This window comes from Anser anser (assembly GCF_964211835.1).
Source record: "Anser anser genome assembly, chromosome: 3".
Classification (NCBI taxonomy): domain Eukaryota; kingdom Metazoa; phylum Chordata; class Aves; order Anseriformes; family Anatidae; genus Anser; species Anser anser.
Window position 1 is genome coordinate 97,188,706 of NC_139722.1, and position 21,453 is coordinate 97,210,158.

Here is a 21,453-nt window from a genome sequence, read left to right on the forward strand (position 1 = left end):
CTAGCCACAATACATGCAACTTCAGTGTCTACTCAATACTCAGAAGTGTACTTAAATGAATGTGTAATTAATAGCAGAGAGTCCTGACAATCCTTTGAAAAACAGGTGGGAAATTCGTTTGGATTCCTAAAACAATGCAAGCATCCATCAGGCGCAGAGGATTTTTAGCCTCGCGGTATCACAGCCGCCAGCTCTCGGGCTCACGGCTCACTCAGTCTGGTACTGGCTGTACCAAGGGTGTTCCCTCGCTTTTTCCTCTGACTGCTGTTCCTTTGAAGCTTCTGTTTGCATGACCCTGGTTCTCCCATTCACCGTAACTGTCACAATTTCCTCTGACTGTAACATCTTCTCCCTTTTCCCTACCAGTAACTCTCAGAACCTCTTTTCCTCCCTTATTCTCTGTGAGATCCCACCTAATCCACCAGTTCAATTAGCAACCGCTGTGAGCATTCCCTAAACCTCTTTGTACCCCGGCCTCCATTCAGTTACCCAACCTCATCCTCACGATATCGTGTAATCAAATCAAACTGATCCCTGCGCATTCCATGTTCAGTTTTTCCTCAGCTCCCCTTGAAAGTCTGCCATCAAACTTAACACCCAAATTTATTACTATAGTTTGGCTTTAATTCATTGTGCTCCATCTCTTGCTTCTGGCAAAACACAAACTCACTGTCCCTGAGCAGCTCCACACGAATCGTTCTGCGGGCTCCCTCCCCTACACCGTCCCTAATGATGGAGCTGATGAAAGGACCTGCCGCACAGGAGGCCGAGCACACCAGGACCATTCGGCCAGCAGAGCAGGAGGCCGGGGGGAGATCTTCCCAATGCGTATGAACAGGGCGCCCACTGGATGAGGCCACCTCCAGAGCTCCCTTCCCACCTCAACCGTCCCGAGATTCTGTAATCCCTTCCCACACCTCACTGATTTTGAACCTGGTTTATACTTTATACTGGCAGAGGATACCCTATCCCCTACGCTGCGAAGCCTCATCCTTGAAAGGGTGCAGCAGAAGCAGAGGGCCCATTGCTGTAAGGGTGCCTCAGTACCACCACAGTACCGCTCTGGGAGGACACAAAAACTGATCATGGCTACAGGCAGCTACTTCAAATGTTAGTGTATTGGGTTTGCATGGCAAGGGTTTGGTAGTGGGGGCTGCAGGGGTGGCCTCTGTGAGAAGAGTCCAGAAGCTGCCCCGTGTTAGGTAAGGGCCTGTTTCAGCCACCTCCAAACAGGCCCACCGCTGGCTAGAGCCAAGCCAGCAAGCCATGTGAGTTGTGCCTATGGGAGAGAAGACTGAAGAAATGGAAAAAAAAAAAAAAACAACTTGCTGCACAACAGCAGCTGGGAGAGAGGAGTGAGAAGCAGCCCTGCAGCCCCCCAGGTCAGTGCAGCAGGAGGGCAGGAGGTGCTCCAGGCAGGCAGCAGCAGTTCCCCTGCGGCCTGTGGAGAGGCCCCTGGTGGAGCAGGCTGTCCCCCTGCAGCCCACGGGTCCCACACGGAGCAGATCTCCACGCTGCAGCCCGTGGAGGAGCTCCCGGTGGAGCAGGTGGATGTGGCCTGGAGGAGGCTGCGGCCCATGGAGAGCCCCCGCAGGAGCAGGCCCCGGGCCGGAGCTGCAGCCCGTGGAGAGGAGCCCAGGCTCAGGAGGAAGACGTACGTATAAGAGGGTGGATGGGGGAAAGGTCGTTTTAGTTTGTTTTGTTTCTCACTGCTCTAGCTTGCTAGTAACAGGTAATACATTTTATTAATCTCCCTATGCTAAGTCTGTTTTGCCCATCTCAGTAATTGTTGAGTGATCTCCCTTGTTCTTATCTCAACCCCTGAGTCCCTTCTATCGTATCTTCTCCCCCTTTCCCTTTGAGGAGTGGCAGTGAGAGAGGGGCAGTGGTGGAGCTCAGCTGCCCAGCTGGGTAAAACCACCACAGTTAAGACAAAATCAGCATTCATGAGCCAGTTCTGCATTTTAAGGAAAATACTTTCTCCCCCGTTTCAGTAGCACACCTGCTCACTGCTCATACCACCAGCACAAGCACTGGTCTTGCAACTGAGCGCTAAGGGAATGACTACAGGACATTCGATGATGTCGCTGTGAATTTCAGTGTAAGTGTGCATTAGTAAGAGCACATCAGTAAGTGATCAGCATTCTGCTTTAACTGCACTGGTAGTACTACTCGCAGAAAGCTATTGTTTCCTTACATAGCATATACAGCTCCCAAAAACAGGTTTCAAAGGTTCCTAGCTAACTGGGGGGGAAAAAAATCTATTGAAAGTCAACAGGATCTTTTTTCCACACTGCAAGCCTACTTTTGAAAATCCCATCCCATGTCACTATGGCAACGCTGACAGTGTTATTTGAAATCAAGAAGTAAAACTACCAACACAAATTAAATGAATTTGCTAAGTTCACCAAACTCTTGAACAATTGCATTTGTAACAACTGGAAGAGAAAAGAAAAATCCCATGAAAATGCCAAGAAGAGAAAATCCTAATAGTAATACATCCTTTTCATTACTCGGCCCTTAAGCTAACCATTTAGTTAGCTTGATTAGAAAAAAAAAATAAAAAATTGTTGATGTTTTTCTCATTCCACACCTCATACAAGAAAAATTTACCCAACATACTGTAGGCTCCTACCCATTTACAACAGACAACAAAAAATGATGAAAAGAGCTACATTTTGGTAAACACCAAGAATTGCTACCAGCCTCTCCAGAAGCGCATCCTTCTAACAAGTTTTAACAAAATCCTTGCCATCACTAGCAGAATTCTACACACAGATGACAAACAAATTTATTACCTTTTTTTTTTTTTAAAAAAAAAAAAAGGTTTACCAAAGAGCTGTCGATAATGATTGCCAAGTTTTGATACAGCTGATCAATATAATGCCACAGAGCCAAGGTCGCACCTATCGTACACAGCTCTCGCTACGTTCAAGTCTCTCTGATCAGCAATCGCAGTCAGAAGGGCTGCATCCTCCCAACACCCTGAAAACTGCAAGTAAAGCAGAAATCACATCACTACCACCTCAATATCCCCCCAGGGACGGTGGTGTAACACCACACTAACGTGATGCCGGATGGCAGCGCTTGTGTGAATACCACAGGACAAACATGCAATTTAAACACCACACACACAGGTATGCGGTCTGCGAAACAGCAATCAAGTTCACAACCAAGCCACATCCACTCACTATTAGGATTCACTTCTGTTCTCACTTTGCTACGTATACCCAGGATCTACTCCACCACGGAACTGCAGGTTTAAATCTTTTTGACTGATGCTCATTTTCAATGACAATTTGTGTTCTCCTAACCTCGGGACACCACCAGAAAAGGTGCACAATCAAACCAAGTCCTTCAACGCCCAAAAGCAGCTACTCGTTCAGTCTTTTTCTAAAACAGGGCAGGCTGAGCAACACGAGACCTTGACACAGATTATCATTTCAAAGTGTGTTAATAAACATAAGCCTACCCCATGACATTCTCCTAACATTCTCCTAATGTTTTCTACAGCACAAATGGTAGAAAAAAAACGTCGCTTTTCTTGCTAACTGCCCTTTATCTTTTTGCATACAAGTTAAATTTTGTCCTCGGTGGTATTTGTTAACATACAGTGGCCCAAATTAATGACTGATGTATGGTATGGGTATAAACTGAATTATACCAAGACAGCATGACAATACAACTTGACACAGTGAGCATGAACTGGAGGATGAGAGCTACACAGCCTGGACCAGCGGTATCCTGAGCAGGGTGTGCACACGATGGTCTGCTGGGGTACCTAAAGAAAATATTAGAACTTCAATAGTACCTGTACCAAATTTATAAATAAACATACAACTATTAAGGGCTCAAAAATGTTTTACTGATGGAGCGTGTGATCAAAAGCGTGTGGAGACCACCGGCACCGGCTCTTCAAGATGGATTCGCTCCTGGATTTGGGTCAGCAGCCCACGGAGCTCCCACAACAGCCCCTGCCAGAGACAGCTGGGGCAAGACAGCCACTGGGGTACGCACACCGTCCTGCAGCCAGCTCTTACACTGTGTCCTAACAGGTACCTAATTATCATCAGCGCAGTTCAACAATATCTTTTTTAATTTAAATACAAAGTTCACTTCATCGTAACTAGGGCGAACTCAGCCCTGCTGCTGCATCCAACCAATATACCGAGGGCAATCCTTGCTAATTAGCAGTCACAACCCAACACAGATATCCCCTGTAACCTGTTATTCACCAGGCCTCTGCTATTTCATTTCATGCCCCTGGTACCGCACTGGAGGAAAGAGAACAGAGCACACACTTCCACTTGGGTCACCGGCACCGGGGGGAAACACGCTGCCTGCTTGTAACAACGTCCCGACTAATTTCTAGGAAATAACCAAGCTGTTCCTTATCGCACGCTCCTGCACAGATCATAAAATAAGCAAAAGCAATAAAGCTGACAACGAACTACCAGCTACGCAGGCCAGTCCTCCGAGGGGCTGCCTCTACGTGGCCTGAATGCTTCCCCCTTCCTTCCAGCCCTCTAACCTAAAACTGAGCACAGACCAAGAAGCAGCCCCGCACCACTCCTGTCCACTTTCCCCAAGTCAGCTCCAGGCATCCAAGAGTCACCGGGAACAGAAATTTGGTCTGACAAAGTACATTGATCTGTTTCGGCTTGGATTAGCTTCCCGATTCGGTTCTGGCTTGTCACAGGGCTACCAGAGCACTTGTGAGGTCCCACCTGAAATACTGCGTCCAGTTTTGACCCCCAACTTTCAGGTAAATACAAACCCAAGAGTCCAGCCGAGCACCAATACAATACAAGGGACCTGGAGCACAACACCAGGGAAGTACTCGCGAGGGAAGGGGATTTCCTCAGTCTGGCCAGCCGGAGGCTGCAGGAGGCGCTGCATGCAGCCTGCCACTGCCTGAGGGGCGCTAAGAGCAGCCGAGGCAGCCTCTTCTCCCCAGGGCGCTGCAGCATGACCTGTGGGGCTCCCAACTGCATGTAAGGAAAAAAGAAGTTCACAAACGAGAAGGCTGAAGCACCACAGCTGTGGAATCACGGTCCTTGGTTATTTCCAAAACTCACGTGGACATGACCAACCTGGCCTAGCCTCAAAGCGAGCGCTGCTTACAGCAGGGGACAGGGCCGGATAACCTGCCAGAGGTCCTTACCAGCTCCAGTTCTTCATCACCGTGCTACACAACCCAAAGTACCCTGTAACAAACATGTTTTTTATAGCCTACACGGTCATTACAACTGTCCAGAAATAGCCAAACTCAACTATTCATACATATTTCATACACTGTACGCTATTCTTAACACAGGAACAATGGCAGAAGTGTTTGGGGGAGGCAGAATGATGAAAAATTTGAATCCCAAGAAAGTTTAAACACCTAATTGTTCACAAGGCCCATCATCTTTAGTTGGTCATGAGACACAGATAAGCATTCCTACTGTCCCTACGTTTCTAAACCTTCTACGGCCCTACAGAGTGTAGAGAAATGCCAGGTACGATCCTGGGCAGCTACCCAAAAGAACCCCTTCCCCAAAAACTGATGCCAGTTGTTGACATTTCAATACATTTCACTATTATACTAGCCATTAAGACAAAACCACTGTAACTACTTGGCTTTAAATTCACTCCAATTATCTTAACGCTTGTCACAAAGACTTTCTCTAAGTCATTTGTAACTTCATTACCAACTTCATGCATAACTTCACACACAAAGCAGTAAAATATCATCTTCATGGTTTGTATAAATCCTAGAAGAGTGGCTGCTACAGAAAGGCATTGTTTAGAGCAGTAATTCTCTGAAGTGTGATCTGATCAACATCAAAACTTGGTAAGCCACAAGTAAATAAATTTATCTGTAAAACCACCGTAAAAAAAATAATCAAGAAACTCACAACTTGCTTGCAACTCCATAGTATTGGTTCCTGACTGGCAGCACACTGGCCCATGAATCTGATAGTCAACGCTGGCATTTGGAAATCAGTGTTTTAAAACAAGGCAATGACTGCTGCAACTACAGCTTTATAGTGAGAGAGAATTCAGACAGCGTAAAGTAACACACTTAGTACCTACAGCAACTGTGGTCCAAGTTAGGAGATGGCCTAACCCTCACAGGTTCCCTAAGACTTTGTACACCACCAGTCAGAGAAACTCTAAAGCAATCTCCATTATTATTTATAATAATTATAATATAACTGAGCCATGAAGTTGTCTGTACTGTTGTGTTGTTCTACACCGCCTCCCAGAATTACAATCTACAGCCCCAACATGAATAATTTCACTATAAATAGCTAGAGAAATAAATTGTCACCGTAACAGTAATCATCAGAATAACAAGCAAACAAAACAAAAAAAAAAGAAATCAAACTTATTGTAATATCCACTGTAGAGAATGGCACTGTAGTGAACTAAATTTCAATATCAAATTTATGACACTTGTATCCCTTATCTTCTTTTTGAATACAGATACAAGGTAACTCTACTAAACACAAGCATCCTCCCCTTGTTAATTACATGAAAGAGATCAATGCCGTGTTAAGACTGATGCTGCATCAACTGCAGAGGCAAAATGCCCGGGTTTGAAGTCCTTCCCTCACACAGATTTCCATCACACCTCCCACTAGCAGTGCCAATATTTTGAGGGTATAAAATCAAACCCTTATTAACATGTATTTTGTTCTTAAATCTCAAATCCACGCTATTTTGAACAATCTAGTACCTTGCAAACTGGGCGATTTCAGTCTCTTAACTAACCAAGCACGTTTGAAGATCAGCTTAAGGGCTGCTCGCCACATCCGGCCCTTTCAAGAAGCTGATTTTTACCCAGACAGAACACAAAAAAACAATTACGAAGAGCTATTTTCACTTCCCCTCTCTCAGTGTAAGAAGTTAGTGCACCAGAATAATGATGCATTACTCAATGAAAAACAGGCACCTGTTGAAAATCTTGATTGCAAATAAAAATCTCTCAAATTTTACTCACGCAAAAATACAGAAGACAACTATCAGAAAGTTGTCATTTCAGGGCAACAGAAGTAAGAAAGCAAAATGAATTTCTAAAATGTATTTAACAAAGCAAAAGGGCTCAGCAACTTTCTTATAAACCACACAGTGCTTATATTCTGTAGCGTATTTCTTATGAATACTCTCCCTTTCAAAGTAATCAACAAAAAGCAACTATTATGTATTTGCAAAATCTACGAGGAACTGTACTCTAAAGTAGAGCCAACAAAGGAAGAAATTTGGGATCCTAAACTAGTACCAGAATGCAATTTGCAAGTGTGAACTTTCTCAAGATATGAAAACGTGGTTTCATTCCGGCATTCTGAATTTGGGTAGTACTTTCCAGATGAAGACACAATGCTTGAAATTAGCTGTGGAGGCCGGAATTTAAAGCACTGCTATTCTCAACAGCTTTCTGTATGTGACAGTATGGGAGGAAATTTGTAATTTTAAATATTCAGAAGAACAATGTACTACCTCCCTGTGATGAACTATTCCAAAATAGTTTTTTTTTAAAAAAAAAAAGAAAAGAAAAGCACTCAGGACTTGAATATATAGCAGCAAACACTTAGGAAACACGTAAGTGCTACCACCTCTTGTGAACTCAGTGACCTACACAACAGTACACATCCCCACGGTTTCTGGGACCTGGCAGGAGATGAGCAGCTGAAAGGACGGGCAGGGTTTTATCCAAGTGTTAAACGGCAGCTCCGCATACAGAAGGGCAAACAAAAAACACACACTAAAGCACAGCAGTGTGCACAATAGGCTGTTCATTCATCCCGTAAATTTGATTTCCCATTATCGTACCACAAAAAAATTATTCTTGATTTGAGTTTGGCAAACACCTTAAGGTATTCAAGCTTCCAAGAGCAACAGTGTTATTTTAATATATGAAGAAAAAATGGGAACGTTCGCTTCAGTTGCTAGCAGTATGTATGATAGGGAAAATTAATCCAGCCACAGTCAAGCACAGACTGTATCCGTGAACCCCCAGTGCAGCCGGCCAAAATCTGGTTTCCCTCAGACACACATTACATGTTCAGAACTGAATTTCTTATTTATTGGATCCAATTTTTTCCTAGTGCACCCAGAGCTCTTCCTGGCAACACCACACTCTTGACAAGGCTTTCACCTGAAACCAGATTCCCAAAACGACACGGAGAAAATCCAGAGTAACTCATAGTATGGAGGTCAGGATGCTTGCCGACCCCACGGGACTCACAAGGTTGCGCACTCCGCTCAGCCCAGCGGGGACTATCCTCATCGATGTGCTGTTCCCTACCTGGGGCTCCATCTTCTGAGCTGCTCCACCACCCACAGTTCTTCAGGAACCTCATTATTTGTAAAAAATTTGGAATCTTCCTGGCATCGTCCCACAAAAGGAAGAGGAGGAGGCATACTACTGCCCCTAATTAAAGTTGAACGGAGATTGCTACGCCTCTCAGTTATTATGTTTGGGAAATCAACTGAAACTCGAATACGATAAACTGACAGATGTGTAACAAATTCAGCAGCACAGTCCATGACGCTGCCCCCAAATCACACTGGCCACACTGCCAATCTTGGCCTCGTTGAAGCCAGAGGAGATTTTGCAGCCCATGTCAGTGGGCCAAAGATTTTATTCTGTAGTCAGCATCTCTGTAAATTCAAGCTTCAATACCAGATCTTGAAAATCTCCACCCTCAGAACAAGCTCACAGTAAAATTACCGTGAGTTCCACCAGAGCCAAGGCACACGATCAGCCCTCACAAAAGGATCTGTCTCCTGCAATGAGGTTAACTTCACTGGGAGTTCATTAATGAACTCCTGCCTCCACCCCTCCTTAATACCTTCAATAAAAGAAATGTGGTTGTATTAAGTTTTGACAGATTTGCCCATTCCTTCTTTCCCTTTTGGTAAACACTTCCTTACTCAGAGTAACATCAGAAATGGCTGGAACATTTTAAAACTACTGCAAGTAAAGGAGTTAAAGGAATAAAACTGACAGTCCATTTGTGCTAGTTGATACTCTTTATTTTGTCCAAAAGTTCAATGACTCTCCAACAAAACGAAAAAATTACAGACACAGCAGATGACTTTTCCACCATGAAAAGAGGGGTAAATGAACATTAGAAAATAGAGATCGGTATGTTCATTTAATTATGTGATCTTCTTGAAGAAAATATCAGCTATGGTCCCAGTGTTCACGCGTTTACATTGATATGAGGGCTCTACCAATACTGTTGATCCCAGCTTTATAGCTCAAACAGTTGCGGGTCACAATCAGTGTTAGCAGTTTATGAATTTTGCTGTTTTTCCTCTATTGTAAGAGAACAAAACGTTTGTTTTTTGCATACAATTCCCATGCCTGTGCTGGACAGATTATGTCACCATATAAAAACCTTCCAACCACGGATGCAGCTTATTGCAGCAGAACGACTAGAACAAATTATCTGAAGTCTCTGAACAGAATGAACTACATCATCAGAAAGGCTATTATACCCGGACCAGATGTGTTACTTAGACAGGGTTGCCACTCTTTCACACTCCCACTGCTACATCTACATTAAAAAGCACCAACCATTAGACTTATCATAAGTGTAACGCAGCATGCAAGGCACAAATCATTGACCATTACAGCCCCATTATAAAACGTAACTGCAGTTATGCAGACACAACTTTCTTCCTGGAATTGATGTGGAAATATACCAGCAAAATTCTGAAAATACATCTAGGGTGTAACACCCAAGCAGCATAACACCATGGAGATACCTGCCAAGATCTTCAACTCTGGACTTAAGTATGATTCACGGGTACAGAAAGCACCTTTCATCACAGAATCATTAGGGTTGGAAAAGACCTCCAAGATCACCTGGTCCAACCACCCCCCTACCACCAATGTCACCCACTAAACCGTGTCCCTAAGCACCACGTCCAACCTCTCCTTGAACACCCTCAGGGACGGTGACTCCACCACCTCCCTGGGCAACCCGTCCCAATGCCTGACTGCTCTTTCTGAGAAGAAATGTCTCCTCATTTCCAACCTGAACCTCCCCTGGCACAACTTGAGGCCATTCCCTCTAGTCCTGTCACTAGTTACCTGGGAGAAGAGGCCGACCCCCAGCTCCCCACACCTTCCTTTCAGGCAGTTGCAGAGAGCAGTAAGGTCTCCCCTGAGCCTCCTCTTCTCCAGACCAAACACCCCCAGTTCCCTCAGCCGCTCCCCATAGGACTTGTGCTCCAGGCCCCTCACCAGCTTCGTAGCCCTTCTCTGGACACGCTCCAGGGCCTCGATGTCCTTCTTGTAGTGAGGGGCCCAAAGCTGAGCACAGCACTCGAGGTGCGGCCTCGCCAGAGCCGAGTACAGGGGGACGATCACCTCCCTGCTCCTGCTGGCTGCACTGTCCCTGACACAAGCCAGGATGCCGTTGGCCTTCTGGGCCACCTGGGCACACTGCCGGCTCATGTTGAGGCGAGCATCAACCAGCACCCCCAGATCCTTTTCCTCTGCACAGCTTTCCAGCCACTCTGCCCCAAGCCTGTAGTGCTGTGTGGGGTTGGTGTGGCCAAAGTGCAGGACCCGGCACTTGGCCATGTTGAACCTCATCCCATTGGCCTCTGCCCATCGACCCAACCTGTCCAGGTCCCTCTGCAGGGCCTTCCTACCCTCCGGCAGATCGACACTTCCCTCCAGCTTGGTGTCATCTGCAAACTTACTGAGGGTGCACTCAATTCCCTCATCCAAATCATCACTATTTAATATTAAAGAGGATGGGCCCCAACACCAACCCCTGGGGAACACCACTGGTGACCGATCACCAGCTGGATTTCACTCCGTTCACCACTCTCTGGGCCCGGCCGTCCAGCCAGTTTTTAACGCAGCACAGAGTGTGCCTGTCCAAGCCATGGGCTGCCAGCTTCTCCAGGAGAATACTGTGGGAGACCGTGTCAAAGGCCTTGCTGAAGTCTGGGTAGACTACATCAACGGGCTTTCCCTCATCCACCAGGCAAATCACCCGGTCATAGAAGGAGATGAGGAGGTCAGGCAGGACTTGCCTTTCATGAAGCCATGCTGGCTGGGCCTGATCCCCTGGTTGTCCCACATATGCTGCATGACTGCACTCAAGAAGAGCTGTTCCATCACCCTTCCTGGCACCGAGGTCAGGCTGACAGGCCTGGTTCCCCAGGTCCTCTTTACAGCCTTTCTTATAGATGGGCATCGTATTAGGAAGTCTCCAGTCATCTGGGACCTCTACAGATGACCATGACCGCTGACAGATGATGGAAAGCGGCCCATCAATCACATCCACCAGCTCCCTCAACACCCTTGGGTGCACCCCATCTGGCCCCAAGGACTTGTGACAGTCCAGGTGGAGCAGCAGGTCTCTAACTGTTTCCACCTGAACTGGGGGGGGGGGGGGGGGCTCTTCTGCTCCCCATCACAGACTTGCAGGCTGGGAGGCTGAGTACCCCGAGGATAAGTGGTCTGGCTAGTAAAGACAGATGAAAAGAAGGCATTAAGAACCTCAGCCTTTTCCTTATCCTCAGTAGTCATGTTCCCCCCACATCCAGTAAAGGATGGAGTTTCTCCTTGACCCTCCTCTTACCGTTGATATATTTGTAAAAAACATTTTTTGTTATCCTTAACCACAGTGGCCAGGTTGAGCTCGTGCTGGGTTTTGGCCTTCCTGATTTTTTCTCTGCATATGCTGGCAACTTTCTTGCACTCTCCTTTTTGAGGAAATACGTCTTATACTAGTATAACTGTTTTGGCTTTTCTGTTTATTTTTTTCTGAGTACAATTAAACTAAATAAACTCTACTGAAAAAGGACACTGGCAGGGGAGGCAGGAAAACTGCACTTCTGTAAAGTTGACAAAACTATTAAGATACAGCAGAACCATCTCTGTCAAGTGCACTACTACATAGCCCTGACCTCACCTAAGGCCACAGACATGCTGAGTATTTTTAACTCAAGAATACAGGAATAACATACTACACAAGCCCTCACAGTACAGACACAGTCAGAATACACTTAATATGTAATAGTATAATACTAGTGAAGCCAAAGTGCATCAAAAAAGCACAACTGGGCCAGGGTATCAACATGGTGAGGTTCTGCATTCCTCAATCAACACAAGCAAGCTAAGAGAAATGCAAAGTGATATTTGAAACAACACAAAATAAAGACAAGCCAACAACACAAAAAATATCTTAAGGTTAGACTCGACCAAAGAAATATATGAGGTCTATTCTTTTTGTATTTATCTAAATTCTACCTTCCAAAGATCACAACTTAAGATGAAGAATACTTTTCACTTTAATGGAAGCATGTCAGAATAGAGCGCATACCTGGTTGTTTGGCAAGTATTATATACTTGGAGAATACACACTAGTCATTTTTAATCATATTTTTGTCATTTCCTCGTTATTGTCACACATTAATGAAAATTCCACACAATCAGCAAGTCATTAATGCATATTACAGGAATTTTATTGTATAAAAATATACCACCATTAAAAAAATCACTCCTATCTTTCTCCCAAGACTACTGTTCGCAAAAATGCAAAATAATTGCTTCAAGGTAAACGTCACATATTAAATATTTCTGAAATATGTAAGCAAATACTACACTCCACACGTAGACTTTTAACCAAATTACTGGTTAAGAGCTTTTGGCAGGTGTGTCATGAAGAGGAAAAAAAAAAACCCATGTTCCGATGTTCCATGTTCCCATGACTTTAGAAAAGCATTTGTCTGTAGGCAACTTTTTCAGAGTATTTCAAGGAACAAAACGTGTATTTCACTAGAAACGCAAATGAAAACCCTTCAACACCAACAGGCAGAGGATTTAATCCCAAAGAGGAAAAAAAAAAACAAAAACTCACACTTCCTTCAGAAATGAGCAAGAGGCATGGGGAAGCCCTTCTATAACATTTCAAAAAGCATAAATGTAAGAATTAAACAAGCATTCCACACTTCTTAGTGGGCTCAGCATCAGCTGGTCTGGTAACATCCTTGCTGTTCCTGAACACTGATGTCATTGCTGTTAAGCACCACAACCATCGATCAGATTGTACCGAAATGCATTTAAAAAAAAAAAAGTTTTGATCAAAAAATAGGAGACTATTTGCTACAGTCTCCCTGAGAAGCCTATTAAAATAGTGCTGGCATGTTCAAATTGTTTGGAAAAAAATGTAATTTCTGGGGGACAAAAAAGGAGCAATAAAAATTCTGGATGGCAAGTTATCAGCCTTACCCAAAAATAAACAAATTAAAAAAAAAATAAAGAGCTGTTCAATCACTAAAGTTATTTGCCCTCGATTTTTGCAGGCATTTTTAAAGGTGTTACAAGCTCTTTTACGATGATTACTTTGCTGTATGCGCTACGTTAGACCATTTTATAGAGGTGGGTTCCTTTAACAGTATCACACAATGTTGGTCATCAGATCAAAAGAAGGGCTGCACTTTGAAAAGGTTTGACCTTTTTTTCCTTTTATAAACCCTGAAAGCACCTCAAGAAACGTGGATTTTACACTATCAAAACAAACTAGAGCGCTGTTTGCAGCAGAGGCCCCTGAAAGGCGAGGCAGGATGACTGGAGGAGGGAAGGCCGAGAGAGCAGAGCCGAGACGAAGAGGTTTGCAGGGCCTGTCCCCAGCAGACCTCTGCCCACAGGAATCCTCCTTTGTGCCCGCCTTGACGCACACAACCTAGAATCCTTCACCTCTCTCACCAAACCCCGTGCAGCAATATCGTGAGGAGGAGGAGGAGAAGAAGAAAAAAAACAGTTCTGGGATTTGGGGGAGAGGCTTTCCCTGCCAGAGACAAACGACCCGGGAGAGGCGCGCCGGCAACGCCCCGCACGGCGCAGCGACCAGCGGCGAGGACCTTAAAATGGCGCCCGTGGGGGAGGAGAGTCACGGCGAAACTGCGCAACAAACGCTGGCAGGAAGCCAGACAGCGCCATCTTCCCGGCTCGCTCCCACTCCCACACGCACCGGGAGCCGCTCGGCACAGGCTGCCAGCCGAGCCCGGGCACGGCCGGAGCGGTTGCCGGCCGCCCTCTGCCCTGAGCCGCCCTCCCGTCAGCCTCGCTGAGCCCCGAGGAGACGAGGAGCAAGCGGCTGGCGGCAGAGAAGCAGGGAGAAAAGGAAAGGCCTCAGCGTCTCTTTCCTTCCCCCACTGGTTATTTAATAACAGCTCCAAGTAAATTTTAACGTGTCTTTTGGGCGTCGTGCTCTTTTTGCCCGGTTTTTCATGTTAGCAGATCGCCATGATCCGTAAGTGAATTTTACAATGGGTAGGAAAAGCAAATTAAAACCGTATACTAAAGCTTCCCATAACGCAGCAAAAGGGAGCTCCGAGGACTGCAGAAAATCCCCTCCGCAACCCACCAACCATTGGTTTTATCCACAAGTAAAAAAACTATTTATAAAACGCTTTTTCTCCTGCGGAAGACAGACCCAGCCAGCACAAATAAACAGATTCGCATCTACCCAAAAGGAAAACCAAACGGGTTACTCCAGAAAGAGGCGGTTTATTGTTATGTTTAAATAGCCACACTGCAGTTAAATACTCTCTCTCCAGAAAAAAATAAAAAAAAAGTACTAATAAAGACACCGCGGCAGACTCGATCCCGAAGCGGAGGAAAAAGCGCCTTAGCCCAGACCTACCGCCCAAGCCTTTCGCGCACACACAAAAAGGAGCGCCGTCTCCATTCCGGGTTTAAAAGCGGGAGGCACAGAGCAATTCAGAGGAAATTGCAAATAAAGAACCAAACAAATCAAATCAAATCTAGTGGCGGCACCGAAAACGAGGAAACGAGTGAAAAATAAATCCCCAGAAGGCACAAATCTGAGACACAAGCTCAAAGAAATGACAGGATTAGGGTGGTGGCGAGTGGATGGGGGAAAGGAAAAAATCGAGCCAGGACTGAAAAAGAAAAAAAGAAAAGAAAAATCCTTCCCAGCTCCACAGCCAGGAGAGAGACGAAGTGTCTCCATTTTCCCGAGGAGGAGGAAGAAAGAGTGTTTCACAGACCACAGAGCTTTAGAGAAAAGCAAAGAAACGAGGGGGAAAAAAAAAGAGGGAGGAGATTTGAAAAGATTATTTTTCTTTCTCCCTCACACACTCTCTCTATCCCCCTCTCTCCCGCTCACTCTCTCTCTCACACTCACACATACACACACACACACACACACACACTCTCTCTCCCTCCTCTCCTCTTTCCATCCCTCTCTTGATGGCCATCAAGGGGGCGGAAAATAAAAAAAAAAAAAAAAGACAACAACAACAACTAATTTTAAACCGGCTCAATCAATGAGTCATTAAAAGAGATTTTTCTTCCCTCCTCTCCTGAATTTGCATGGCATCAGCAAGAAAAAAAAACCCACCCCAAACCTCTCCCCTCTCTGCAGCTATCAGCCTGGACCTGAAACCTTATCTCTCCCTTCAACCTCCCCCCCCGCCTTTATTTTAAGAAACAACTTTTTTTTTTTTTTTAAGTGCCCTCAGCAGCCACCACCGCCAGCCTCGCTGCAAAAAAAGAAATATATAGTTCATTTCCATGTGAATCCACATCTGCCCAAACAACAGCCACCCACAAAATATCCCTCTTCTTCCTCCTCGTCTCCCCTCTCGCTCGCTCTCTCTCTAGATATATATTTATATACATAGCCCCAGAGCCAATAGCTCTCTGGGCTGAAACCTAATATCCTGGTTTTGGCAACTCCTGGCTGTTAATTTGCTCCTCTTTCTTTTCTGTCTGTCTGGAGATAGATTTCCCCCCTCTCTTTTCCCTCCCCGAAGGAAGGGAGGAAGGAGGTTGTGTGTTTTTTTTTTCCTTGAAATTTTTATCACAAAATTATAATACACTCAAAGGGAAACTCACCGTCATGAAAAAGCAGTGCCTTGTCAACGGGGTTTCTTCGCCATCACATCAGGGGCTGGCAGTGTAGGAGAGAGAGAGGGAGAGCGAGAGAGCGAGGGAGGGAGGGGGGAGAGCGAGCGAGAGAGCGACAGAGGGGGAAAGAGAAAGAGAGCGGAGCGGCACGGCGCGGCGCGGCACGGCACGGCACGGCACCCGGCACGGCACGGCACGGCACCCGGCACGGCACCCGGCACGGCTCCGCGCCGCCGGAGCCCCGGCCCGCCGCTCCGCCGCCAGACAATGCCGCAGCGAGCGCGGCGCCACACGCAGCCGCCGGGCTGGCATGGTGACTGCCCGCTGCCGCGCCGCTCGGCCTGCCCTAGCGCAGGCCCTGGGACAGCTGCGGGGTCGGGGTGGTTGTTAGCAGTCCCCCCCCCCCCCCCGCCGCCTCCAGAAATCCGTACGGCAGAGCTGAGGTGCTTGCGGTCAGGGAGGAGCCGGGGGGCTTTGGGGTTACGGAGAGCTGGCCAACCGAAAAGTTTGTTTCGCCCACTTGCCGCCACGTCGAGGTTGTAAACCACTGCGAGACCCCCCGAGGTAAAGCGCAAGGTCACCTTGGAAGAGCTAAGATGGGACCCTCTTGCAAGTGGCAATACTTTAAATGTCTTGCCTGTTTTCTTTCTCTCATCTCCCGTGGCTGAAACAAAGGGCACGAACTCTAAATGCTATAAAAAGTTTCAGGTAACTTAAAAATGCCAGTGTGAGTCAAAGCTTACAGCACCAACCCTTCGTTGCTACACTTCCACAGTTTCTCTCACTTAAAAGCATTAGTGGAATAATTTTCTTCAAAGTTTTTTGATGATACAAGGCTAATTGAACAAGATATTCACAGGATTCATTAAAAATACAATTACACATTCTTTACTCAGATGACTGTACAAGCCTTTACATATTTATTGACCTTTACATATTAAAGAAAAAAAAAAGCATTGAAAACATATTCTTAACATGAAGAGATAATGTAAGCTAATGGCTTTAAAACAAGAATCTTTTTCAAAACTGTTTTCATGCCGGTACTTGTAATTCCCAAGGTCTTACAGAGAGCGGCCTTTTCTCTTTTTTTTCCTAAAAAAAGTAACTCTTAAAACTCCTTTGAGGAAAAGGTTTAAAGTAGCATTCTTCTTTATTAGCTTTACAGCTCAAAAAATACCCTTTTGGTTTTTAAACACAATGACATGAAAACACGGATGGGCACTGCACTAGGTGGAACTTCAAGTTAACTGTTCATGTTAACAAAAAAGCACCTACTTTTTTTTTATTATTAAAATCTGGTTATATTCAGCCAATTCAGATTATAATATGGGAAGCAAAGGCCAAGTCTGATCCCAAACAGGCTAAATCAAAGACACACCTGCACTTACTTGCATGCCCACCGCAGAAAATGTAGGTGCAGTTTCAACTCTGAAAGCGGAAAGGCCAGGCCGTAGTGTGAGCCCGGCAGAGCCATCGCGCAGGCTGGACAGGCTGCGCACACACACGGCACTGCGGAGCAGCCAGTTACGAACTTCACTTTTGATAAAGACAGCGCGGGTGTGAATGGTCAACGATACGGATGTGGACACCGCATGTCAAAGAGCTTGGCAGCCTAATTGCTCTTACTGCTGACACTAGCATTAGAAAATCGAAAAGGCCACACTTCAGGGACCCAAACTTCAGCACACGTTTCCAGCGGTAAAATTCTGCTCTGAATGAAAGCCTGCTCAACTTCACTGACTTACGAGAACTTTGCGCAAGTAAGAACCTTTGAACTGGGGAGACACCACAGTTGTTCTTCTGATTTGGTTAACAGGAAGGAACTGCTTCAGAGGGACACCACTCTGAGGCAGATAACTGATCGGTATGCTATCAGCCTCCCAGTCCTACAGAAACTACAAACAGGAAACAGGCAATACAAACACAGAAGAGGAAGGAAGACAATGATTTTGCCTCATCATAAGAAACACAAGGAAGCCTCTGTAAATTGTCAAAGATTATACCATAATTTACACTTATTTTCCCCAAATGATGTTTAAAAGCAGCACTGGCAATAACCTTGCTAGGCAGGGACAGTACAAAAATGGAAGAAATGATGTCTCCACAGTGAGGCACCTGAAGCTGTACCATTTCTCAGGATCTACACAAGTCAGTGAGCTTATGGTTGAAAACCCTTTACATTGCCACTGAGTGGACAAAGTCAAACCAGAACCCACTAAAGCTTTGTGTGTTTTCTGCAGAAGCAAATTTGCATGTAATTCTATATTTACTGCATCTGTTCAGAAACAAATTTGACTAGGTAGAAACAGTTACTTTAAAAAAAAAAAGAATCAAGAGTTGGATGTGACTTAGGTCACACTGAAATACACCCTTAAAGCAAAATTAATGTTACCTTCAATAATAAGAAGTTTGAATTCGGTCTTCAGCTGCACTGTACTCACTTGCTGGTGTACAACAGAATTTTCCAAGCCACTTCTGTAAAGTTGTACTTTTGTGATGAGCTACTCATGCTTTTTTTTAAGAGGATCACATGATGCATCTGAACTATCGTTGCCCCAGGAGCTCCCCCTCTTCTCACTGCCTTACTGCATTAGCGCTGAAGACCCCAATGCGTCAAAATTCTTATACCCCAAGGTCACCTGTCCAGAGCTGTCCTTTTCAACCAGCCCTATTCTCCAAATTGCATGCAATGCACATTCGGTTGCTGTCTGTCTGTAGCTTCCTCAATCACATTCATTCATTTTCTCATTCATTTTTATGTAGCAGCTTCAGGAGGAGTAGGGGAAAATACGAAGAAAGACCAGTGTCAAAAAGGAATAGGAAAAATCTTCGGAAGACAGACATTAGCGTAGTAATTCTTACGTACAGCCACCGGGAACACAGTGTGCACCCGTCACACAACATAATACTTGGCTATATTTTGACATCCGCTGTCAAACTATGACCATGCAATTTGACAACTCCTGCTCTCATAAGTGTGCAAAGACACCAAATCACATTTGGAGTGAGCTGAGATACGTAGCCCTGAAACAACAGAATGTGTAGAAGCAAGAAGTAGGCTTAGCTACTGAGAGGAGGAACATAAGGGGCTACAAAACTCTCCCCATTCATTTTGTCCTCCGGTTTCTCCTAGGTCAAGAGCCCATTTCTCCACCTCTACACGGCAAACATTCTTATTCTTGTGCAAGCCTACATTACCACCCCAAAAGCAAATCACGAAGCAGAAGATTCATATGAAAGAATTTAAGGACTAAGCGTTAAATGAATGAATTCCACAGTCATCCTAAGACTCCTGCATGAATAGTTGTTTTGTATCCTCGACCCACTGCACCCTCTCTGAGCAATATCGGATGGAAAAGAATGTCATTTACTCCACTGCAGTCTTGCTTTCCTCGCACTGAGTGTAGATTGCAGACTACTTCAGCTCTATTTACGGCTCTTCTTCCTCCCATTCTTCGTTATCCCTTCATCCCTTAATATGTTTCTTGTGTGAGCTGATCAGCAGATGCAACACTTCAACTGCATATTGCTTTTAAGAATTACTAATTTAGATGAGCATAAATAACTCTGAGCTTGAAGGCACAGAAACAAATAGGTCATCATTAGAAGCTACAAGCAATACAGAAGTAGAGGTCACAGCACTTGAAAAGTAGGGCACTCATATAGTGCCAGGAAGGAAGACAAGAAATTCAACTTTGAATGTAAATGCAACATGCCATGTGAAAAATTCAGTTCTTTGATATCCATATGAACTGCCAAATTTTGAATAATTATACCACCACTACTTAGAGGACACACCAGTAAAATTTTCCTAAGCATTACAAATCACTGCACCAAGCCTGTCTGAATTTAAGAAGAGATTGGACTGTGCACTTAGTCACATGGTCTAAACTTTTGGGCAGACCTGTGCGGTGCCAGGAGTTGGACTTAATGATCCTTATGTGTCCCTTCCAACTCGGGATATTCTATGATTCTAGATGTCAATCAATCATAGAAAGCATCTTTTCAATACTAGAACCATTAAGGTTGGAAAAGGCCTCCAAGATCACCTGGTCCAACCAGCCCCCTACCACCAATGTCACCCACTAAACCATGTCCCTAAGCACCACGTCCAACCTCTCCTTGAACACCCCCAGGGACGGTGACTCCATCACCTCCCTGGGCAACCCGTCCCAATGCCTGACTGCTCTTTCTGAGAAGAAATGTCTCCTCATTTCCAACCTGAACCTCCCCTGGTGCAACTTGAGGCCATTCCCTCTAGTCCTATCACTAGTTATCTGTGAGAAGAGGCCGACCCCCAGCTCCCCACACCTTCCTTTCAGGCAGTTGCAGAGAGCGATGAGGTCTCCCCTGAGCCTCCTCTTCTCCAGACCAAACACCCCCAGTTCCCTCAGCCGCTCCCCATAGGACTTGTGCTCCAGGCCCCTCACCAGCTCCGTAGCCCTTCTCTGGACACGCTCCAGGGCCTCGATGTCCTTCTTGTAGTAAGGGGCCCAAAGCTGAACACAGCACTCGAGGTGCGGCCTTGCACAAAACATTACCCATAAAATGAGTGTCATAATTGCGTAACGTAACACACAATATCTGCATGACTCCAGTATCAGTCTCCACGTCAAACACAGGACCACCTAGCCAATACGTGACCAGAAGGGTGATTGGTCAGGGTGTAGGTAGCAAGAGGAGGTAACTAAGAACGAGAGATTTACACCGACACCAGAAGAAAGAAAGGTTTATGTGACCGGAGGTTGTGTGAAGGCCAACAGGGCTGTTCCGTGGTGAATCATGAACAAATTCTGGAGAGGTAGATCTGAGCTATGAAAGGTGATCAGTAGAAACAAAAATGTAGTGACTGAACCTCTCATTGAAACAAATTACAATGGAAAACTATTAGTGGAACAGATCAAGAATAACTATATCATGCTCCAGGTTATTTAAATGGAGTCTCATTCTTCAGTTTAGAGTACCTTAAAAAGGAGAATTGAATTTGAAAGATTAATAACTCTCACTCCCGAGTTAAAATAATCTTAAGACCTTCAGCCACTAGAGTGTACTGAGAAAAAAACACCTCTGAAGAGATAGAGCTTTACTACAGCATCTGGAGAAATAATCTTCAACAAATAACACTGCCAAAATTTGTAGAAGAAATTTAAACTACAAAACAATGGCAGAAAATTGGGAGGAGATTGTATAGTATTAATAGCTAGTTTAGCATAGACAAATTGGAACAAATCAGGTAAATAAGGATACAGAAATACATGAAAACATATTAATGAGCAGACAGGCACAAGGCTTAAAAGTAAAATATTGGTAGTAGTTGAAACAGCAGCCAGGCAATGAAGCTAACAAAAGGGCCATTCCTTATACAACTGAGGTGCCATGGATTTAAAAATAATAATAATTTTAAAAAAATGTTAATGGAAGGAACCTAAGTACAAAATGCAGATCTAAAGCATGAAACCAGGCATTACAGGGATCACAGAAACACAGTGAAATACTAAGTCACTCCAAAAGTATTCATGTTCAGGAAAGAAATACAAGCTTGCTAAACTATCCTTTAT

At 45.1% G+C, this 21,453-nt stretch overlaps 1 protein-coding gene across 5 annotated transcripts in view; it reads right to left on the minus strand.

Annotated features, from left to right (window-relative positions):
* BICRAL (BICRA like chromatin remodeling complex associated protein) overlaps positions 1-21,453 on the minus strand; it is a 46,795-nt gene that overhangs the window by 20,645 nt on the left and 4,697 nt on the right. The window contains exon 1 of one of the 5 annotated variants that reach the window (XM_083831443.1): positions 15,884-20,278. The exons of 2 other annotated variants lie outside the window; for them this stretch is intronic. The gene's annotated coding sequence lies outside the window, so the exon portion shown is untranslated. Of the gene's footprint in view, positions 1-5,093; positions 15,564-15,883; positions 20,279-21,453 lie in introns of those variants that run through there. 2 more of the 5 variants (XM_083831445.1, XM_083831444.1) reach the window with 2 other exon arrangements.